The sequence below is a fragment of the Bos indicus x Bos taurus genome, chromosome X (genome assembly GCF_003369695.1).
Source record: "Bos indicus x Bos taurus breed Angus x Brahman F1 hybrid chromosome X, Bos_hybrid_MaternalHap_v2.0, whole genome shotgun sequence".
Lineage (NCBI taxonomy): Eukaryota > Metazoa > Chordata > Mammalia > Artiodactyla > Bovidae > Bos > Bos indicus x Bos taurus.
This window is the reverse complement of record NC_040105.1, coordinates 25,905,080-25,928,433: the sequence shown is the minus strand read 5'-3', so window position 1 is coordinate 25,928,433 and position 23,354 is coordinate 25,905,080. Positions and strand designations below refer to the sequence as shown.

At 36.0% G+C, this 23,354-nt stretch overlaps 1 long non-coding RNA gene and 1 pseudogene across 1 annotated transcript; one reads left to right on the top strand and one right to left on the bottom strand.

Annotated features, from left to right (window-relative positions):
- Positions 1 to 7,310: 7,310 nt before the first annotated feature.
- LOC113887883 lies at positions 7,311 to 7,623 on the bottom strand (annotated as a pseudogene).
- A 340-nt stretch (positions 7,624 to 7,963) lies between these two features.
- LOC113887190 lies at positions 7,964 to 21,219 on the top strand. The gene is made up of 3 exons (XR_003509661.1): positions 7,964 to 8,036; positions 8,138 to 8,209; positions 21,129 to 21,219. It is a non-coding gene; the product is annotated as an uncharacterized LOC113887190 (long non-coding RNA).
- The last annotated feature ends 2,135 nt before the right edge of the window (positions 21,220 to 23,354 follow it).

The following is a 23,354-nucleotide window of genomic DNA, read 5'->3' as shown; positions in this document are numbered from 1 at the left end:
TAATAACTTTGTAATGCTGGAGCAGATTTCTATGTAAATTCTATATCTCTAGCTTTATAGTAACATAGATCCAGATGAGATGGGATGTCTTCACCTTTCCTGATCTTAGCCTCTCTCCATATTAAAATGAATCATTTGGAAGCTTTTCTTTTGCCCCCTCTGCATATTATTTCTTAATGTTCATCAGGTTTTGTTTTTAAACTTTTTTGGACTCACAAATGTTAAATTTTGTTATTTTCTTTTTACTTTCCCTTCCAATTTCCCTTCTTCCTTGTCATCATTTTCAATTCTTCTACTATGCATCATAATATTCTTTTTAAAAACTAGGATCTAGTTAATTTTGATTGTTACCTGAAGCATGGGCTTCCCTGGTGGTTCAGATGGTGAAAAATCTGCCTGCATTGTAGGAGATCCAGGTTCGATCCCTGGCTTGTGAAGATCCCCTGGAGAAGGGAATGACAAACCACTTCATATTCTTGCCTGGAGAATTCCATGAACAGAGGAGCCTGGAAGGCTACAATCCATGGGGTCGCAAAGAGTTGGACACAACTGAGTGATTAACACTACTACTACTACTACTACTACTACTACTACTGCTGCTACTACCTGAACCATAGAGTGTGTATCTGTTTGTTTCTATTAAATGTTAGGAATGAATAGTTTCTTAAATTTCTTAAACTAGCTTGAATTTTGCTAAGGGAAAAAACATTATTTTTTTTAAATGATGACAAGCATTCTGCTTTAGAAAACATGAGTTTTCATCAAAGTATAACAAGCATACAAGGAAGTACACAAGTCATAAGTTACAGATAGATTAATTTTCACAAAATAAAAACACCCAAAAAACACCCATGTGACTAGCATGCAGAAGAAATTTAACATCATTAGAACTGATGAGATTTTAATTGAAATTATGCTGAATCTCTGACTCAGTGTGGGGAGATTAAAAATATTGAATCTCCTAATCCATAAAATTATTATACCATTCCAATTGTTCATATCTTCATTAATATTTTCTAAGCAATTTTCCACAGTTCACTGTGTACATATCTTGCACATTTTTCATTAAAGTTACATTTCAGAATATGATGTTCTTTGATGTTGTCATAAATAATATTTTTGTAGTAATATAATTCTTTTTTATTGAGATATAGTTTATTCATAATATTCTGTTAGTTTCAGATGAACATCACAGTGCTTAAGAATTTTTACAGGTTTTTTTTTGTTTGTTTTTGTTTTTTTTTGTTGTTGAGTTGTTAAGTTGTATCTGGCTCTTTGTGACCCCATGGGCCTTAGCTTGCCAGGTTCCTTTGTCCATGGTATTTCTCAGGCAAGAATACTTGAGTGGGCTGCCATTTCCTTCTCCAGGGGATCTTCCCAACCCCGGGATCAAGTCTGCAACTCCTTTACTGGCAGGCAGATTCTTTACTGCTGAATCACCAGGGAAGCACTTTTACAGTTTAAACTCCATTAAAAGTTATTACAAGATAATGGCTATGATTTCATGCGCTATGCAGTTTCCTTGTTCTTTATCTGGAAAATTGTTTTTGAATGCCTCTGAAGAGCCAAGGCAAAATACACTGAAGAAATGAAGTTGAAGTGACAGTGAGGGAAAAACCTGGGACACTATTTCATAGTCATACAGGCAGCTGTATTCTTTGAACAGAAGTTTGTTACCGTCTCAGGGCCTTTGCACTTGCTTCTACTGTTTGTCGTATTTAGAATTACACTTGATTTTTTTTTCTTGAGCTTGTACCTTGTATAGCAAGTAATCTTGCTATATCGACTAATATATTCTAACTCACTAACGATAGATTACTTTCAGATATTGTAAATACATAATGATGCAATCTGTGAATAATGGCTGTCGCACTCTTTCTTTTTCAGTCCTTGTGGCTACTAAGTCGCTTCAGTCATGTCCGACTCTTTGCTACCCCATGGACTATAGCCCGCCAGGCTCCTCTGTCCATGGAACTCTCCCAGCAAGAATAATCCTTATGCCTTTGTTTTTATCTTTTCCTTGCTTTATTGCCCTGGCTAGGGCCCCCTAAAATGTTGAGCACAATTAGTGATAATAAGCATTGTTGTGTTGTTCTTGATCTCAAGGGAGTAAGTTTTCCGTATGTCACCATTAGTTATTATATTTGCCTCAGTTTTTTGAAGTTTTTTTTTTTTTTTGCTTTTAATCATGGTAAATTTTGCCTAATGGCATTTTTGCATATTTGGGGATAAATCTATGATTTTTTCCTTTTGTTCTGTTAACTTTGTTTGATTTCTAAATGCTACAAACCATAAATTTATCTTGGATTAAAAAGTATTTGTTTATGTATATTACAGTTGCTACATCTTGGATTAAGTTTGTTAAGCATCCCTCCTCTTTTTGGGGGGGGGGTCATGAAAGAGACTTTTAATTTTCCTTTCTTATGAAATTCTTGTTGGTTTGATATACATTTCAAATGCTTCAAATTAAACTTTTTTGGAAGGTTTTCACTGTTTCTATTTTCTGGAAGAGGTAGTGCAAATCAGATTTCCTAAGTTTTCTTTTTTAACTGTATTTTTCTTGGAATTTTGCCATTTCATATCAAATGTATTGGATACAACTGCTTATAGGCTTCCCAGGTGGCCCTAGTGGTAAAGAACCTGCCTGCCAACACAGGAGATGTAAGAGACGCTGATTCAGTCCCTGGGTCAGGAAGATCCCCTGGAGGAAGGCATGACAACCCACTCCAGTATTCTTGCCTGGAAAATCTCATGGACAGAGGAACTTGGCAGGCTACAGTCCATGGGTCGCAAAAGTCAGTCATGACTGAAGCCACTTAGCATACATGCACACACAACTGCTTTAATTTTACGTCTATGCCTCAAGAATCTGTAGGGATGACCCCCTTTATGTTCCTCATATGAATTATATGTGCCTTCTCATTTTTCTCAATCAGTCTTGCTAGATGTTTTGAAAGGGATAATAAAGATATTAATAAAGATATTAACCCTTTCAAAAGAGAACTTTCTTGGTTTTGTCAATATTCTTTTATATTTTTAAAAATTCATTATATTTTGATTTTTAATTTTATTGTTTTATTTTCTCCACTTTACTATACCATTTTTTTCTGAAGTCTTGTGAGTAATGATCAGGTCCTGAATTTTCCAGCATTTTTTCTTTTGCATTTAATGTGGGAAGTTTTCTTTTGGTGCATCCTACACATTTGAAAAGATTCTTGAGGTATAACTGACATACCATAAATTTGATAATTTTAAAATGTATGATGCATTATGATTTACATATATGTATATATTTATGAAATAAGATAATAACTATATCTGTTACCTGCCAAATTTTCCATGTGGAGTTGTGTAATCACCCCTGCTAACTTTCTCTATGGCCCCAAGTCCAGGCAGTAAACATTCTTATACAAATATGTGTATGGACATATGCTTTAATTTCTCTGGAATAAACACCAGAAGTCGAAGACATGAATCACATCATAAATAGGATAGAGTCAATGAGTTTTTCCAAATAATTGAATCATTTTATATTCTGTTAGTAGTGGATGAGAGTCACTGTAGCTCTATATCATTGCTTAGAATGGTCAGTATTTTAAACTGTAGTCCTTAGAGGTGTACAGTGATATTTCAAAGTCACTCTAAATGGTATAGGTAAAACCAAATCATTGATTTTCCTGTCCTGGCATACATAGTAAATGGAGAAAATGTAATATAGGCCTAATGCCCGTCCTTTCCTTTCCACCTGATTTTGTATATATATTTATTTTTGACTGCAAGCTAGATTTTCTGTGTGAAACACTATGGAGATAACTGGAGGCCAGGGAGCATTTCATTTTGCTTATGAAGGACAGTTAGTGTTGGAGTAATTCATCTCATAGCAGTGAGGGATTGTGTCCTTTTAAGGCTGGGTTTCAGATTTTGTGACGGGTTTTATATTTCTGATTCATATTTACATTTAGGGCATATCCTCTCAGAGATGTCAAATGATTTGTTGGATTGTTTTCCAGAACATCTCCTTGGTGTTGTGTAGTCAGGTCCAGTTTGTGTTCCCTGCTGGAAGCCCTGATCAGCTACAAACTTCTCAGCTACAACTTTCTGCTTAGCATTTTGGATCCTCAGTCATCTCTTAAGGACTTAAGAGGAAAAAGTGGTATCAAATTTGGGTCTCGTCACTTAGGCTTCTCCTGTCTCTGAGATCCAGTTCTTCCTTTGGTCTCTGGTGCCTTTTAATAATACTTTTAATATCTTCCAGATTTCCTAGGTTTTCTCAGTAGGAGGCTTGAGCTGAAATGGTCTACCATAACTGGAAGCAGAAAGTGAAAAGTGAAAGTGAAGTAGCTCAGTCGTGTCCAACTCTTTGCGACCCCGTGAACTGTATGGCCTACCAGGCTCCTCCCTCCATGGGATTCTCCAGGCGGGAATACTGGAGTGGGTTGCCATTTCCTTCTCCAGGGGATCTTCCCAACCCAGGGATTGAACCTAGGTCTCCTGCATTGCAGGCAGACGCTTTAACCTCAGAGCCACAGACATCTCTCTAAATAAAATTTTTTTGAAATATGTATTAGTTTGTGATAGTTTTGCTTCTTGTAGCCAATCAATCCAAACAATATTAAGAAGATAAAGTATTTCAGGGCAAATGTTTCTTGAGAATTCAATCCTTTTTGTCATTGTCTGCTTGATTTCCAATTTAAAATTTGACTGAATCCATGAACTTTTCCACAGTCCCCAACATGTGCCAAGTGTGATCCATCTATTGGAGGTACATTGTTGGGTTACTGCTTAATGTGGATTCAGTCAAGAAGATTAGGAGATATATTAGAGAAGATATAAAATATGGGTATGTACATGTTATTTTATTGGCATAAATTAATGATACTTGATCACATATTAAGTCTTAAAATAGATATTAATGATTTCAGAAAAAATTTCATCAAACAATGACAATCTCTGTCCAAGTAAGTTTGCCCATCACTTATCTATCTATATAATTAAAACAAAGTTAGTGTCCATCATTTGATAATAAATGAACTATAAATTGCATGCATCAATATGAATGAATCTCACAAATACAATATTGAGCAAAAAAAAAAAAAAAAAAGTCAGTGGCATACTAAGACCTGTAGTATGTACTCATTTATATATTGGAGATGCTCATCTGATCAAGGAAGACTATTAATCAGACTATCCATACAACTTGAAATACTGAAAGACAGATAGATGGAGAGATGGAGACAGAGAAAAATGGAAGGAATTGAAGAGGGATTGAAGAACAAACAAAGGCAGTGGTCAGCCAGAAAAATTTACAAAGTGAAGATCCTTAGAATTCAGTTGAGTATTTGTAATTGTCTTTCTCTCTGAAGAATATACAAATTCAGGTAGCTTACTAGAGGTAGAACAATGAGCAGAACTTCCAGTAAACTCACCAGGCCATAGGGAATGTAAGAGGTTGTAAATTTTGCTGGGTTTGAATGGGATGCTGAGGGCTATAGTTTGGGAGCAACAGCAAAGCCAGAAATGACCAACTCTTACCAGGCTCATCTCTGAATCATTTGAATCTCTGTTTGGAATAGATAGGTCTGAAAATGATAGTGTTGCTAGTAGCGAAGCCAGAATGAAATTTAACTTGAATTGTGTCTACAATTTTCATATATAGTTTTTGGCATAGAATTAAAAATGGCCAGGATAAGTAGGAGAAAAGAACATGTGACCTAAACCCAGTTGAAACAGCAGATAATGGAACTAGAATAACAAGTTAACCAGATAAAAGACCTTTCAGATATTCATTAAAAATGCCTATGTTCAAGTAAATAGAAGACAAAATTAAGAATTTTAGTGGCAAACTGAAAATGATAAAAAATCAGGTCTTATTTCATGTACTGAAGTTCTGTATGTAGGCACTTAAACATTAGGAATATTGTCACCTCATAAATGGATTCATTAATTATAATGAAATGTTCCTATATGTCTCTAGTTATACTCTGTTTCTTGAAGTCTACTTTGACATTAATGTACCCAGTCAAGCTTTCTTATGCTTAATTTTACACAGTATATTATTTTCTATACTATTACTTTCAACCTATCTCTTGAATTCAAATTAATTCATATGTAAGTAGCATATAGTAAATAGGACTTGTCTTTTTTTCTAGTCTGAAAAACTCTCCATTCTAATTGGAATGATTAGGTCTGCTTAAATTTAATATTATCAATACAGTTTGTTTTAAAGTTGATGATCTTGCCACTCATTTTCTATTTTCCCCATCTCTTTATTTTTCTGTTCCTCTTTTGTACTTCCTTTTGAATATTGAATATTTTTTATTAATTCAATTTAAATTCCTCTTTTGACTTTTTATTTGTGGCAGTTTATTTTTTAAATTTTTTTAATCTCTGACTTTGTTTTTAATTCTTAAGCCCTATGATAGGATAGTTTACAAATCTATGCTAATGATATAGCTCCTCTACTTTAACTTTTCTAATGAGCTGGCAAAAGCATCATTACCAATCACACACATATAAGTAGTTCTACAGTTGTGTTTCTAAATTCCTGTTTAAAAGACAATCCTGAATTATAACTTAGTCTGACATCATGAAGAATGCAAAAGCAAAGTTTGCTATCATATCTTGTCACAGTGAATTTTAAAAGCATCTGACCTTAAAGATCATCTATAAAATGTGAGGTGCCAGATATTCTTTATTTGATGCTATACATAAACCATACTAAAATGCCTTTCATTAAGTAAAAGGCAGTATTTTAGATAAAGAATTTTAATTAAATAGGCATAGTTAAGACCAAAAAGATACAGTGGACATTGTCAGTGTGTCTTTAGCCCTTGCATAGATAGGCTAATGAGCACAACTTGAAACAGGTGACTCTCGTGCTGGTCTGTAAGACAGTGAAGGGACCTTCTCAGTATTTAAATATATATATATTTATATTTAAATATTTATATACACACACACACACACACCAGTTATAGAAATCTGAGCATAAAACCAATCTCCTGTAGGGTCTGAGAAGGCATTCATCATCTTCCTGAAAAGCCTGACATTTCTGATTCAGGTTCAATCATCTCTTTAGAAAAGGAAAACAGTGATAGTCCTTGTTGAACTGGAATTACTATCAAAATTCAAAAAGTTGACCATGTTCATTAAGCCACAAGCCAATCTTATTTAAATCAAGACTGTCCAACAGAAATATTCCATCAGTCATTCACGATCTGAGTTCTAGGTATGAGATCAATTTAAATATGGTACACATAAAAAGTCATGAGACATTTCTGTTTTGTAATAAATAAGGCAGTGGACCACTATTACTCATTACTAGCTTTTTTGAGATAAGTTATCGTCTTCCCTTTCTCCCTTCTTCTTAATCCCAGTGAACATCACTTTTGTTTCGGGAATGCACTTCTTGTGATTCTTCAAGTAATCCATCAGTGTCTCCTCTCCCCAGGTGATGCCTTTGTTCTTGTTGGGATTCGTGTAAGAGAATCCAGCAGCTTGACCTGTCTTTTACCCAAACAGACCATGGAGATTTGGCCCAGTCTTGTGCTTGCCTCCCTTTTCCACAATATAGCACGGGGCACACTTCTGAACAGAAATCTTGTCCTTCTCAGCGTCACCCATTTTTAAATCGTTCCTTCTCCTCAAACGGCTGAGAGGTTCCTGCTTCAAGCCGCAAGCGGAATGTCCCACTCTCTAAGCCCAAGGACACACCCCTATGGCCATTTGAAAACCTCTCCACACATTCTTTGACCTCCTTTCCTTCAAGAGATGCGTTTCATGGCTCCTCCCAGCATTCTAGGTCAAGCCTAGTGAGTCTTTGTAACCAATACAATGCAACAGTTGTGATGCTAGATAATGAAACTGACATTATCAGCTATCACCAGCAGAGGGCGCCGTGTTGGTCCGCCACCCTGTGCTTTTGAAGCACAGATCACAGGTCACTGTGGTTCTCCGTTTCCATATTTCCTTTCATATTCTGTAGAACTTCCGGTAATAGCATAAATTACGGGTTGTCCGCCGGCAAATTGACTCAGGTATGTTTCTATGGAAATGTCTTAATTCACTGTTACCTTGGAAAGATAATTTTGCCAGATAGAGAATTCTACTGACGTTTTATTTTTTTGTTTGGTATCAGAAAGATTCTGCTCCATTATCTCGGTTTTCTATGGATTCTGTTGAGAAGGCCACCACTGTCATTTCTAGGGAGGTAACGTATCTTTCTCAGAAGTTTTGATTTTTCTACACTTCACTAATATTCTTTATATTTCATATAAATATCTAAAAGACGTTTACTAGTGAAATATTTCAAAATTTAAATAGCTGTTTTGTTGATTCTAAATTTTCCATTTGTGTAAATAAAAGAAGAATTTATTGGAATGACAATAGCGACAAAATATAGCGAGAGCAAAAATATCTTATTAAAAATAGCAAAAGGCAATGTATTTTTCTTCTTACTAAAATGCATAAAAAATCTGCAGACTGTACATAACCAGAATTTGGAGGGCATATAAAATGGTACTGAGTTTTTGGAAATTAATTTGCTATTTTTTACCAATACTTTAAATTTACCTACCCTTTTCCACCATAATTGGCTTTCTATGACTATCTGACAGAATTTGTCGAAGATATGTATATAAATATGGCTACAAAAAGGCACAACAGCTATTTTTAGTACACTATATTGTATTCATACTATAAATGCATTGCAGATTTTATACCCAAATAGATCTTATATAATTGCAGAAGATATCTCCAGGACATATTTTTAATAAAAAGCAAGCAAGTTTATTTCACATGTGTTTACAAGTAAATAAATATTACTTATATAGATGTATATTTATATGTATGTTTGTTCAGGTACACTCTTCATTGCTAATCATGGTTACTTCTGTCAAAGGATATATGTCCGTGTTTTTGGAAATTTTACACTGAGCACACATCTTACTTTTAATCAGTAGAATAAAGTAGTTACGTGGCAGCATATTACTGATGATTCTTTTTAACTGTCTATTTTTTAAGTAGTATGATACAGTGAGAAGTTATGCTTAAAACCAGAATTATGGCAGAGGTGGATGGAAAAGAAATAATATGAAAAAATATAGAAAATATATGTGGAGAAAAATTTAATTTTTATGTGAACCATTTATAAGAAACTGACCTCTAATTAGTCATTGAAATCATTGTACTGGGGGCGATAAATAAAAGTGTCAGAAAGAATGCTTTTTTCACTGTTCTACTGGGATTAAATGTCAGGTGTAATGTAGAATTTACTTAATATCCAGGAGCTTCTCTTGCCATGATATCAGGAAAAGTGACAGCGGTAATCAGGGTCAAAATCCTCTCAATTTTTATCTGCTCCGTGTACAGAAAAAGACAAAACTATAATCTTGTTGTATAGGGTTTTCATGCCATTTCTTATGATATGTATGAAATGTTTAGTGAGAATTGCTGTTCTTTAGAAAAATGTGTTTAGATTTAACTGTGTGGAATCCAGCAATATTGCTAAATGCAGTTATTAATTCTAATTTGTTCCATGTAGATTATTTTGAGATATTCTGGAAACATAAATATCCAACTGAATAAAGCTGTGTTCATTTCTATTCTTGTCAATTATTTGTGCATTTTTAACTCTTGCATACATTGTCACCCCTAGACCTCCATAAAATGTTGAAAAGAACTAGTAATAATAGGCATCCTTGCCTCCATTCTTCTCTCAGGTTGTGTTTCTCAATGTTGTATTACTAATTATGATATTTGCTATAGTTTTCTGAGGCTTTCTTAAAACTCATAACTGGATGGTAAATTTGCCTGATGGTTTGTCTGTGTTTGTAGTGAAAGTGACAGGGTTATCTGTCTTTTGTTGAGGAGAATTGATGTTAAAATATTAAGCCACTTAAGAATTCAGGTTTGGATTAAACTCAGTTTGTTCATGGGTAATAACAATTGAAATGTGTTTGGATTCATAAGAATTTTTTTCTTATGTTGTCATGATGCATATCAATCTTCCTTTCCTATACTGCCTTTGTCAGTTTAGTGTAAAGTTTATAAGGATGTCATTAAATATTTTGGTTAGTGTTTTTATTATTTCTATTCCATGTAATGGGTTGAACAAGACTGGTATTATTTATTTATGAATTTTATTGAAAAGTTTACACAATCAGGCATCAGACCGTAGAAATCATTTGTGGGAAGGAATTTTATTATGAATACAATTAAAATCTATAGGATTTTGAAAATTTCTTGTTGCAGTGTATTTTTCTGGAATTTTGTCATATCATATAATTTCAAATATTATATAAGGGTCTCAAGCATCTACAGTGATGATCCATTCTATATTCCTGGTGTTGATGATGTATGTCTTCCTTTGTGTGTGATCAGTCTTGCCAGGAATTATAATTTTTTAACATTTAACCCCCCCGAAAATAATTTTGGGGTTTATCAATGTTTGTATTTTTCTGAATTTCATTAGCTAATTCTAATTCTTTTAAATCCACTATCTTTTTTTGCTTGTTTAAATCAGCTCTTTGCCTCTCCATTTTTGAGGTGGCTTATCAGATCTCCAGATTTCAGGGTTTTTAATGCTAAAATGTTTCTTTAGACACATTTTGGTGGACCCCACACATTTTTAACAGCCTTTCTTAGGTGTGAGTGAAAGTGAAAGTTGCCCAGTCATGTCCAACTCTTTGGGACCTCATGGACTACACAGTCCATGGAATTCTCCAGGCCAGAATACTGAAGTGGGTGGTTGTTCCCTTCTCCAGGGGATCTTCCCAACCCAGGGATCAAAGCCAGGTCTCTCACATTACAGGCAGATTCTTGACCAGCTGAGCCACCAGATGTAATTGACTTAAAATGAGCTACACAACTTTGAAATAATGTAACTTTTGAGATATTTATATATTTGTAAAATCCTCACCACAGTTAGGGCTTCCCTGGTGGTTCAGATGGTGAAGAATCTGCCTGCAGTGCAGGAGACCTGCGTTCAATCCCTGGGTCAGGAAGACCCCCTGGAGAAGGGAATGGCTAGCCACTCCAGTATTCTTATCTGGGAAATCCCATGGACAGAGGAGCTTGGTGGGCTACAGTCCATGGGGTCACAAAGAGTCGGACATGACTGAGCAACTAACACTTTTACCACAATTAAGATGATAAACACATTTACTCCCCCCTCCCAGGTTTCCATATGCACCTTTGAATTTTTCCTCCAGTCAAGCTCTGTTCTCTTTCACTCTATGAACTTTTTCATACAATTCTTTGTGTGCATATACACTTTGATTTTTTTCTTGTATAAACATCAAGGAATGGAATTGTTGGGTTACATGATATGTGCTTCTTTAAGATACTGTAGAAAATACTAAAATGCTTTGTAATTTGATTGTATTATTTTACACACTACCAGCAGTGTATCCGGGCTTCCCTGGTGGCTCAGACGATAAAGAATCTGCCGGAAATGCAGGAGACCCGGGTTCAATCCCTGGGTCAGAAAGATCTCCTGGAGAAAGGAATGACTACCCACTCCAGTATTCTTGCCTGGAGAGCATATTAGGGACCCAGTTATTCTATATACTTGCCAGCACTTATTCTGGTTAGTATTGTTAATGGTAGCATTTCTGATAGGTGGGCAGTGCTTTGTCACTGTCACTCTAAATTGCATGGATGTAACTAAGTCCTTGTTCTTTCTGTCCCAGGAGTCCCTCGTGAGGGGGAAAAAGTGGATTGCAGACCTGATACTAATCCTTTCATTCCCTTCTCCAGGGGATCTTCCTGACCCAGGGATGGAACCTGGGTCTCCTGCCATTGCAGGTGAATTCTTTACTGTCTGAGCCAGTGCTAGGGAAGCCCTTTGAATGTACTGCTACTGCTACTGCTGCTGCTAAGTCACTTCAGTCGTGTCCGACTCTGTGCGACCCCATAGACGGCAGCCCACCAGGCTTCCCCATCCCTGGGATTCTCTAGGCAAGAATACTGGAGTGGGTTGCTATTTCCTTCTCCAGTGCATGAAAGTGAAAAGTGAAACTGAAGTCGCTCAGTCGTGTTCGACTCTTAGCGACCCCGTGGACTGCAGCCCACCAGGCTCCTCCGTCCATGGGATTTTCCAGGCAAGAGTACTGGAATGGGGTGCCATTGCCTTCTCCATTTGAATGTACAGTTATAGTTTATTGCTTTCAGAAATTTATCTATGAAATACTATAAGATAGTTGGAGATATGGAGATAACTGGATGTTTTTATCTTCCTTCAGGGGGTATTTCCTTTTGTTTCAGGGAGGCAGCTAGGGTAGGAACAGTTCATCTCATTACAATCAGTGGTTGAGTTTTTTGAAGTTGGGTCTCAGGTTTTATGAATAATTTTCTACTTCAGGTTTATATTGACATTTAGAACATAGACCCTTAAGGATGTTAAATTCACCCCTGGGTTGTTTTCCAGATCCTCTCTTCCAGGGTGGGCCTTGAACCCAGTCTGTGTTCCCTGGTTTGGTGAGAGGACTGGAAGCCCAGATCAGCTGCTTAGGTTAGCAGCTGCAACTTTTTTATTAGCATCCTGTGTTGTTAGTCACCTCCTTTGGATTAGCAAAAGGCTTGTGGGGAAGAGGGGTACCAAATTTGTGTCTCATTGTCTGGGTTTCTCTTCTGAGATCCAATTTCTTCAAATGCTTGCTTCCTTTGGATTTGTGATACCTTTGAACAAAATGTTTAATATCTACCAGCTTTCCTGGTTTTTCTTAGTGGGATGGTTGGGCAGAAATGGCTAGTCTACCATTACTGGAAGAAGACAGCCCTGCACATGCTATTTTTTGAATTATGTTAAAGTTTTAATTATTTTTCCTCCTAGATTCAGTTTTCCCATCCTTTGTCAGAATGTTTCTTGTTTCCTATATGTGCTAGGTATCCATGTGCAGGTACATTATTGAAATGCAGCCTAAAGGAAAACAGACAAGTACATACAGAGTATATTATAAAAGATAAATTTTATAGCAATCTTTTATGCTGCAATAATAGCCAGAATACTTACCTGTGGGCTTTCCAGGTGGCACTGGTGGTAAAGAACCTGCCTCCCAATGCAGGAGATGCAAGAGATGTGGGTTCGATCACTGGGTGGTGAAGATCCCCTGGAGAAGGGCCTGGCAACCCACTCCAGTATTCTTGCCTGGAGAATCCCATGGACAGAGAAGCCTGGTAGGCTATAGTCGATAGGGTCCCAAAAAAGTAGGGCACAACTAAAGCAACTGAGTACACACTCACATATGCACTTACTAGTATTATATATACTGGTTACTCAAAGGATTGGCATGTGGATCTTAAATTATCTTGGTCTACTTAGAGTTAAGATAGTACCCGTTTCTGTATGTGTAGCCTCACAACAGGATCAATCCATTTATTCTCCCATTTTGCTCTTTTGTCAAATATATTATTTAAATGTTCTTATTTTAAAACTTAAATTGATTATATATAATTTATTTTCACCCTTTAATTTTCTTAAATATATTGTATATTCAGTAAATGCACAAAGCTTGTTGACAGATTAATTTTGCAAATTATGTATTTTACATCCAAAGTGCTACTTCATTTTTACCTTAGCGAATCACCTTTTTAAACAGAAATAATGGGAAAAAAGTATTATTTTATGTTTAGCCACATACCTTCCCTATTCAGTGCTCGTCTCTCCTTTTTGTAGCTTCTATTAGATATTTTTCCAGTTGAGCTTAAAGAACTTCCTATAGGGTATATATTATTTTTGGACAGAAACAAATTGTCTTAAACTTTTTTTATGTGTCTGCATCTCATTTCACTCTGTTTGGAAAGATAACTTTGATAGATAAAGAATTTGGGGTTGATAGTTTTTCTTTCAGCATTGGAAAGATGTTGCTCCATTATTGCCATTTCTCTTAGGATTCTTTTGAGAGTGCAGTCATCATTTTAATCATTATTGGTGCTTTATTTTTCAGAAGTTTTTTTTCTGGTATATACTTATAAACTTCACTAATATCTAGATATTTCACATAGATGTCCCATATATAGTTTAGTGATAAAATATTTAAACATTTTAATTGCCATTTTATCAATCCAAATTTTTCCATTTGTGTAAATAGATAGATTATTGGATTAACAATAGTAACAAAAAAGCTAAAAAAAAAACTCATGTGAAGAAATACTTTACAAAAATCAAAATATTCATTGTTTACTTTATGTCTATATATATAAATGTCTACACATATTGATATAGATTAAAATGTTACATACATTCTCATGTGAAGTTAATTTGATGCTAATGTTAACATGCGTGAGAAATTGTTGAGAACAAATAAAACTCTTGATAAACAATAATAAGTGTTTCATACAACATAAAACAAAATATTTACAGTAATTATATGCTATGTAACAGCATTCAATTTGGCAGGCAGTCTATATCTGAAATTATTTATATAAATATAGTACATATTGGAATAAATCATAACAAGCTCTCTATATATGAAAGCAACAAGTATATATACATATTATTAATATATAATAATTTTGATTTTAAAAATATTTATGAAATGTTAGACTATTTCTTTAACAAATGGAATAGTAAAATAATCAAGCAATTCTGGAAATAAATGAAGACCATCAATATGAGAACAAGAACACACTACTTATTCAGAACTTTCTATAAGGCAGGAAATCAGACAATGTAATTTGTATTTGGCAGAGACATGAAGGCAGATAGGTGTGTGGGAAAGCTTTATGGTGGAGAAAAGGGAAGACTTCACATGTGCCCTAACTAGAGGTTGTTAGTCTGGGGAAAGTAGAGTCCAGATAAGTAGAAGTGGAACATCATATATGTTTGCTTAAGGAACAATACTTGGCTTCCTCTGGTTCATCCTAAGTTAGGAGTAGGGGCAGAAATTAAGGAAGCTGGCCATTACTGATTAGGTCCTCCCCGTTTGGGACCAGTTGATGCAGAATCTGTGGTTTGGCTTCACTGGCTGCTTGCTGCAGAGCTGTGGGTGAGAGGTCTATTTTTGTATATGGTCTAGTCATTGTCAGTTTGTACATTCAGTGTCTCACAGTAAAAGCAAATATAAATGGCCAATTACTATTTTGAGTATACTCAGTAGTTATTGCATTTTAAACAGATAGTAAGACACTTTTTATCTTGATACAAAATTATTGAGGGAGAAAAAATGATACTGGGTAAATTTTTGAAAATTAAAATGGTGTTTTAAAGCAAATTTGAAAAATTTCCTACTCTTTTCAAACAGTAATTTTCCTTCTAGTATTATACTCAACAAAACTACTCACAAACTTACATAAAAATATGCTTTAAAATGATAAAAGATCTATTTTAGGTAAATTATAGTGTGTTCTTACCATGACTATTAGATAGATTTACAACTAGACAGTTCTTGTATACTTGAAGAAGACATCTCCAAGTCATATTCCTAATAAAAAATAAATTGCAATTTATTTCACATGTGTGTACATGTGTATAAGTATATTACATTTGCAAGTATATATTTGTTTATATACACATTTCACTGTTGGTCATGGTTACTTCTGTGAAGAGATATACATGTACTTTTGGGGAAATTTTATACTTAGTACATGCCAAATTTATAATTAGTAAAAGGAAATCAAAGAAATGCATGAATGCATATGATTAGTTTAAAATATTTTCCTTTTAAATATATAACAGGAAAGATTAAAAGTTACGCTAAAGACAAAAATAGAAAACCGTTTGAAAGAAGAGATACAATAAGAAAAACATAAAGAAGTTTTGTAGAAAGAGTTAATTGTGATCCACTTTAAAAAAACAGCAGTTCTGTCGTAAAAAAGCTGAGCTCTAGTTTGTAAATGAGATCAGTGAATAGAGGCTGTTAAGTAAACTTGACACAAAGAGTGCTCTTTTCATCTTTCTCTTGGATTAAATGTAGTATTGAAAGGTTGTTGCTGACCCAAGAAAAGGCGCCAGGATTTGTGGCCTCTGGTGGAGAAGATTTCAATCCAGGGCCAGAGATGAGGCTTGATCGCTGAGAGCTTTTGTGTAATAAACTTTTATTAAAGTATAAAGGAGATAGTGAAAGTTTCTGACATAGGCATCAGAAGGGGGCAGAAAGAGTGCCCCCCTGCTAGTCTTCAGCTGGATGTTATATAGTCACTAGCAGTCTGTTAATGAAAGAAAGAAATGTCTTAAAACTCAGAATGGCACCAGGCCCCTCATCCATAAGATGTATTTTGGGGTAATCTTGGCACCAGACAATTCATCCCGGGCCATAAAACTATTGACTTGAATCTTGTAGAAAGGCAGATTACCATACAAATAGTTTCGTTTACATAGATTAGGGGAACAATGTCTGAGTATAACATAATGGTTTGTCAAGTAGGTTCTGAGACATTAGGCTGATCCGACTTGAAGACAGAGTCTGGGGTAAATGCATAGAACATTAACATAGCTTAAGATAAACATTTCCATAAGAAAAATGCATTGGTTAACTCAAGGTTTGAGAATAGTTAAATTCAGGTGAAACCAGGTGTCATTATGGCAACACAGTATTTTAAGAGAAACCTCTTTTTAAATTTTTATAGAGAAGAAAAAAGTATCGCTAGTTTGTTTGCTCCTGCAGCTTAAGAGAGAGAAAAATGTCTGACACTTGCAACCTATTTCCTCTGTTTGGAGACCCCTGGCCTTCCTGCATGTTACCCTCTCAGTATATCATCAATCTTATTTTATATTCTGGAGCATCTATAACTATGATATCAGAAAAATGACAATAACAATTGAGGTATAAAAACTCTCAAGTTCAGTTATCTGATAATTATGTTTAAAACACCTTTAAAAATGTAACCTTGTTCTGTAGAGTTTCATGCCATTTCTTAAAATGTGTATAGAGAATTCACTAAGAATTGCTTTCTCAGAAATATGGGTTTCTGTTTGACCATCTGGTTTCCATCAATCTTGGTAAATTCAGTTATTATTTGTGTATATTACCTAGATATTGCTTTTAACAAAGCAACCTACAAGTTAAAGTACATTACAGAAGATAATTTTGTGGTAATTTGTTTGGAAACATAAAGATGCAGTTTGCTAAAAAGCCAAAATAATTTCATCCTTTTCAATATTTATGCCTTATTTTTTCTCTTTTCTTGCACTAGTGCCCTGGCTAAGACCTCCCTAAAATGTTCAATAGAACTTGTGCTAAGTAGGCATCCTGTTCTCATTCCTCATCTCAGGGAGAGGTTTTCAATGTTTTGCTAGGAGGTATAATATTTGCTGCAAATTCATGAGTATTTCTTTTCAATCATAAATGAGTGGTAAATTGCATCAAATGGTGTTTCTGTATCTGTTGTGATGAGTTCAGTTCAGTTCAGTTCCATCGCTCAGTCATGTCTTACTCTTTGCGACCCCATGGACTGCAGCATGCCATGCCTCTCTGTCCATCACCTACTCCCCGAGCTTGCTCAAACTCATGTCCATCGAGTCGGTGATGCCATCCAACCATCTCATCCTCTGTCATCCTCTTGTCCTCCTGCCTTCAGTCTTTCCCAGCATCAGGGTCTTTTCCAATGAGTCAACTCTTCACATCAGGTGGCCAAAGTGTTGGAGTTTCAGTTTCAGCATCAGTCCTTCCAATGAATATTCAGGATTGATTTCCTTTAGAGTTGACTGGTTTGATCTCCTTGCATCCAAAGGGATTCTAAAGAGTCTTCTGTAACACCACAGTTCAAAAGCACCAATTCTTCACCGCTTAGCTTTCTTTATAGTCCAACTCTCACATCTATACATGACTCCTGGAAAAACCATAGCTTTTACTAGATGGACTTTGTCAGCAAAGTAATGCCTCTGCTTTTTAATATGCTGTCTAGGTTTGTCATAGCTTTTCTTACAAGGAGCAAGCATCTTTTAATTTCATGGCTGCAGTCACCATCTGCAGTGATTTTGGAGTCCCCAGAAGTAAAGTCTGTCACTGTTTCCATTGTTTCCTCATCTATTGGGACCGGATGCCATGGTCTTCATTTTTTGAATGTTGAGTTTTAAGCCAACTTTTTCACTCTTCTTTCACTTTCATCAAGAGGCTCTTTAGTTCCTCTTCGCTTTCTGTAATAAGGGTGGTGTCATCTGCATATCTGAAGTTATTGATATTTCTCCCGAAAACCTTGATTCCAGCTTGTGCTGCATCCAGCCCCACATTTTGCATGATGTACTCTGAATATAAGCTAAATAAGCAGGGTGAAAATATATAGCCTTGAAGTACTCCTTTCCCAATTTGGAACCTGTCTGTTGTTCCATGTCTGATTCTACCTGTTGCTTCTTGACTTGCATACAGATTTCTCAGGAGGCAGGTCAGGTGGTATTCCCATCTCTTGAAGAATTGTCCACAGTTTGTTGTGATCCACATAGTTGAAGGCTTTGACGTGGTCAATAAAGCAGAAGTAGATGTTTTTCTGAAACACTCTTGCTTTTTTCAATGATCTGATGGATGTTGGCAATTTGATCTCTGGTTCCTCTGCCTTTTGTAAATCCATCTTGAACATCTGGCAGTTCTCAGTTCACGTACTATTGAAGCCTGGCTTGGAGAATTTTGAGCATTACTCTGCTAGCATGTGAGATGAGTGCAACTGTGTGGTAATCTGAACATTCTTTGGCATTGCCTTTCTTTGGGATTGGAATGAAAACTGGCTTTTTCCAGTCCTGTGGCTACTGCTGTTTTCCACATTTGCTGACATATTGAGTGCAGCACTTTCACAGCATCATCTTTTAAGATATGAAATAGCTCAACTGGTATTCCTTCACCTCCAGTACCTTTGTTCATAGTGATGCTTCCTAAGGCCCACTTGACTTTGCATTCCAGGATGTCTGGCTCTAGGTGAGTGATCACACCATCGTGGTTATCTGGGTCATGAAGATCTTTTTAGTATAGATCTTCTGTGTATTCTTACCACCTCTTCTTAATATCTTTTGCTTCTGTTAGGTCCATGCTGTTTCTGTCCTTTACTGTGTCCATCTCTGCAGAAAATGTTCCTTTGGTATCTCTAATTTTCTTGAAGAGAGCTCTAGTTTTTCCCATTCTATTGTTTTCCTCTATTTCTGAGGGCCACTGAGGAAGGCTTTCTAATCTTTCCTTTTCTCATTTGTCTTTTACTTCTCTTCTTTTCTCAGCTTTTTTCACCATTAAAAAAAAATCCCTTTAGCATTATTGACCAGTTTTTTGCAGTTTGATTTATCCATCATAACTTTAAATTTTTGTTTCTGGCTTTGATTTATATTCCTACTTTATTTTCCAATTTTGTGAAGTATATTATCATATCCTAAATTTTCAGGGTTTCCTCCTTTGCATTAATGGTATAAATTTTCCTTTAGGCGCATGTTTTGATGCATCCACACAGTTTTTAATAGCTTCATTGAGGTATAATAGGTGTAAAATAAACTGGACAACTTTAAAATAAATAATGTAGGTTTTGAAATATCAATCTATCTAAAACCATCACCACAATTAAGATAATATAAATAGACATCCCCTCTCACCAAACTTCTTTGTTCACCATTTAATTTCCCCTTTTTGTTCCTACTCAAACTGTTCTTCCATCCATATGTTATGAATATTCTTGCACAAGTTTCTGTGTGAACATATACTTTCTCTCTGTTTCTTTGTTAGTTGGTTGAAAAAAAAATCAAAGAAAAGAATGACTGGAACACATGAGAAATGTATATTTAGTTTTTTTCTAGAACACGTCAGATGTCTTGCCGTGTGATTGTACTAATTTACATCCTATGAGCAGTATGAGTTGCAATTGTTTTACATCTTTGACAAAACTTGTGGTTAGTATATTTAATTGTAGTTCTTCTAATCATCATGCAATAGTATCTCACTGTCACTCTAAATTGCAAGAGTGTTAGCTTTGAAAGTCTTAGCTTTCCATCCCAGGCATCCTCAGCAAATGGAGAAAATAGATCACATTTATATACCTAATCTTTCCCCTCCCCCACTTTATTTTGAATGTAGTTTTTTTTTGCTGTTGTTGTTATTGTGTGTGTGTGTATGTGTGTGTGTGTGTGTGTATGTGTGTGTTTTGTCTGCTGGATTTCCTGTGTGGTATACTGTAAGAGATAATTGCAGGCTCTACATGATTTTATTTTTGTCCTGGGAGCATTTTCATTTTATTTGGATAGTTGCATAGTTCTCATCTCAATCAGTAATTCACTCCTTTTGAAGATGTATGTCATGTTTTGTGAGGAATTTTCCATTTCTGGCTCACATTGACACTAAAGATGTAGCCCATCAGGGGTGCTAATTCAACTCTTCAGTTATTTTCTAGGTCCTGGGGCTTCCCTGATAGCTCAGTTGGTAAAGAATCCGCCTGTAATGCAGGAAACCCTGGTTCGATTCCTGGGTCTGGAAGATCTGCTGGAGAACGGATAGGCTACCCACTCCAGTATTATTGGGCTTCCCTTGTGGCTCAGCTGGTAAAGAATTCGCCTGCAATTTGAGAGATCTGGATTCGATCCCTGGGTTGGGAAGATCCCCTGGAGAAGGGAAAGGCTACCCACTCCAGTATTCTGGCCTAGAGAATTCCATGGACTGTATAGTCCATGGGGTTGCAAAGAGTTGGACACGACTGAGTGATTTTCACTTTCACTTTCTCTATCAGGGTGGGCCATGAACCCCGTGTGTTCACTGGGCTGGTGAGACTGCTGGGAGCCCTGGTCAGCTGCTTAACTTCTCAACTAAAATTTTCTACTTAGCACCTTAGTTACCACCTCTGAATCAGTAAAAAGCCTGGAGGAAAAAAAGGTACCAAATACGAGTCTTCACTCTCCGTGCTTCTCTTCTGAGATCCAGTTTCTTCAACTGCTTATTTCCTTGGGTTTGTGGTACCTTTGAATAAGATGTTTCATATCTTCCAGCTTTCTTAGTTTTTCTTAGCAAAGATGGTTGGTTGGCAGTGACTTGTTTTCCATTCATAACAGCAGATGGTTTCATAATACTGTTCTAAATGTGTTTTTGTTTTCAGTTATTTTTCCTCCTCTAGCCAGTTAATCCATACTTTATATCAGTAAGATAAGATAAATTTTATGGCAACAATCTACTCAAGCAGTGGGGCTTTTCTATCATTTTTTTGTTTAATGAGCTTCAATTAAATTTTTTCAGGGATTTCTAGATGTTTCCCAAGTTACCAACGTGTGCCAGGTATGGATTCTGTGGTGGAGGTACATTCTTGAGCTATAACCTAGTGAAAAAAACACAAGTAAGTATGAGTATATTATAGATGATATGTTACTGGTAATCCATTATTCAACAATAGTTACCAGAATGTTACTTATGCTACTTTATGTTATGTTCAATCATTTCTCTAGGGTCTGGCATATGAATCCTTTTCTTACCTTAGACTCCTTCTATTGAGGATTGTACCCTCCTCTGTAAATGTAAGTTCACAATACTACAATCCATTTAACCCCCCTTTACTGTGTTCTCTTTTTGTCATGTATTTTATTATTTAAATGTTATTTGTTAATTATAACTTATATTTGCCTTATAATTTTGGATCAGGGGTCAGCACATTAAAGTAAATGAACAAATCTTAAAACAGTTTGATATATTTTACACATGGTCTTTATCATCTATAATTCTACTTACTGTTTTGTTTAGAGTCATTTCTCTTTTAATGAAATAATAGAAAAAAAGTAGCCTTAATATTTCTGCAAATACTTTTCCTTTCAAGACCTCGTCACTCCTTTCTGTGGTTCTCAGTTTCTATCAAATGTCATTTGCTCCCCACTGAAGAACTTCTGTGGCTTTATTTAGATTACAGTCGGCCAGTGAAAAATTGTCTCCAATTTGTTTATGTGCCTATGCCTCAGTTTGAGAGGAGAATTTTGTTGAATGTCGAATTCTGGCTTGAAAGTTTCTTCTTGCAGCATTGGAAAGACTCTGGTGCATTTTCTCTGGTTCTCCATGGGTTCTGTTGAAAAAGTGGCCATCATTTAAATAATTGTGCCTGGATTTGTATTAATATTTCTTTATTTTTTTGGAAGATTTTGTTTGATACACATTTGTTCCCAGATATTCCTGATGCTTAATATAAATATCAAATAAAAATGATACTAATCCCAAAGAAAGGCAATGTCAAAGAATGCTCAAACTACTGCACAATTGCACTCATGTCACATGCCAGTAAAGTAATGCTCAAAATTTTCCAAGCCAGGCTTCAGCAATATGTGAACTATAAACTTCCAGATGTTCAAGCTCATTTTAGGAAAGCCAGAGGAATCAGAGATCAAATTGCCAACATCTGCTGGATCATCTAAAAAGCAAGAGAGTTCCAGAAAAACATTTATTTCTGCTTTATTGACTATGCCAAAGCCTTTGACTGTGTGGATCACAATAAACTGTGGAAAATTCTTCAAGAGATTGGAATACCAGACCACCTGACCTGCCTCTTGAGAAATCTGTATGCAGGTCAGGAAGCAACAGTTAGAACTGGACATGGAACAACAGACTGGTTACAAATAGGAAAAGGAGTATGTCAAGGCTGTATATTGTCACCCTGCTTATTTAACTTATATGCAGAGTACATCATGAGAAATGCTGGGCTGGATGAAGCACAAGCTGGAATCAAGATTGCCGGGAGAAATATCAATAACCTCAGATATGCAGATGACACCACCCTTATAGCAGAAAGTGAAGAGGAACTAAAAAGCCTCATGATGAAAATGAAAGAGGAGAGTGAAAAAGTTGGCTTAAAGCTCAACAATCAGAAAACTAAGATCATGGCATCTGGTCCCATCACTTCATGGGAAATAGATGGGGAAACAGTGGAAACAGTGTCAGACTTTATTTTTCTGGGCTCCAAAATCGCTGCAGATGGTGATAGTAGCCATGAAATTAAAAGATGCTTACTCCTTGGAAGGAAAGTTATGACCAACCTAGAAAGCATATTGAAAAGCAGAGACATTACTTTGCCAACAAAGGTCCATCTAGTCAAGGCTATGGTTTTTCCAGTGGTCATGTATCGATGTGAGAGTTGGACTGTGAAGAAAGCTGAGCACCGAAGAATTGAAGCTTTTGAACTGTGGTGTTGGAGAAGACTCTTGAGAGTCCCTTGGACTTCAAGGAGGTCCAACCAGTCCATCCTAAAGGACATCAGTCCTGGGTGTTCATTGGAAGGACTGATGCTGAAGCTGAACCTCCAATACTTTGGCCACCTCATGGGAAGAGTTGACTCACTGATGCTGGGAGGGATTAGGGGCAGGAGGAGAAGGGGACGACAGAGGATGAGATGGCTGAATGGCATCACCGACTCAATGGACATGAGTTTGAGTGAACTCCGGGAGTTGGTGATGGACAGGGAGGCCTGGGGTGCTGCGATTCATGGGG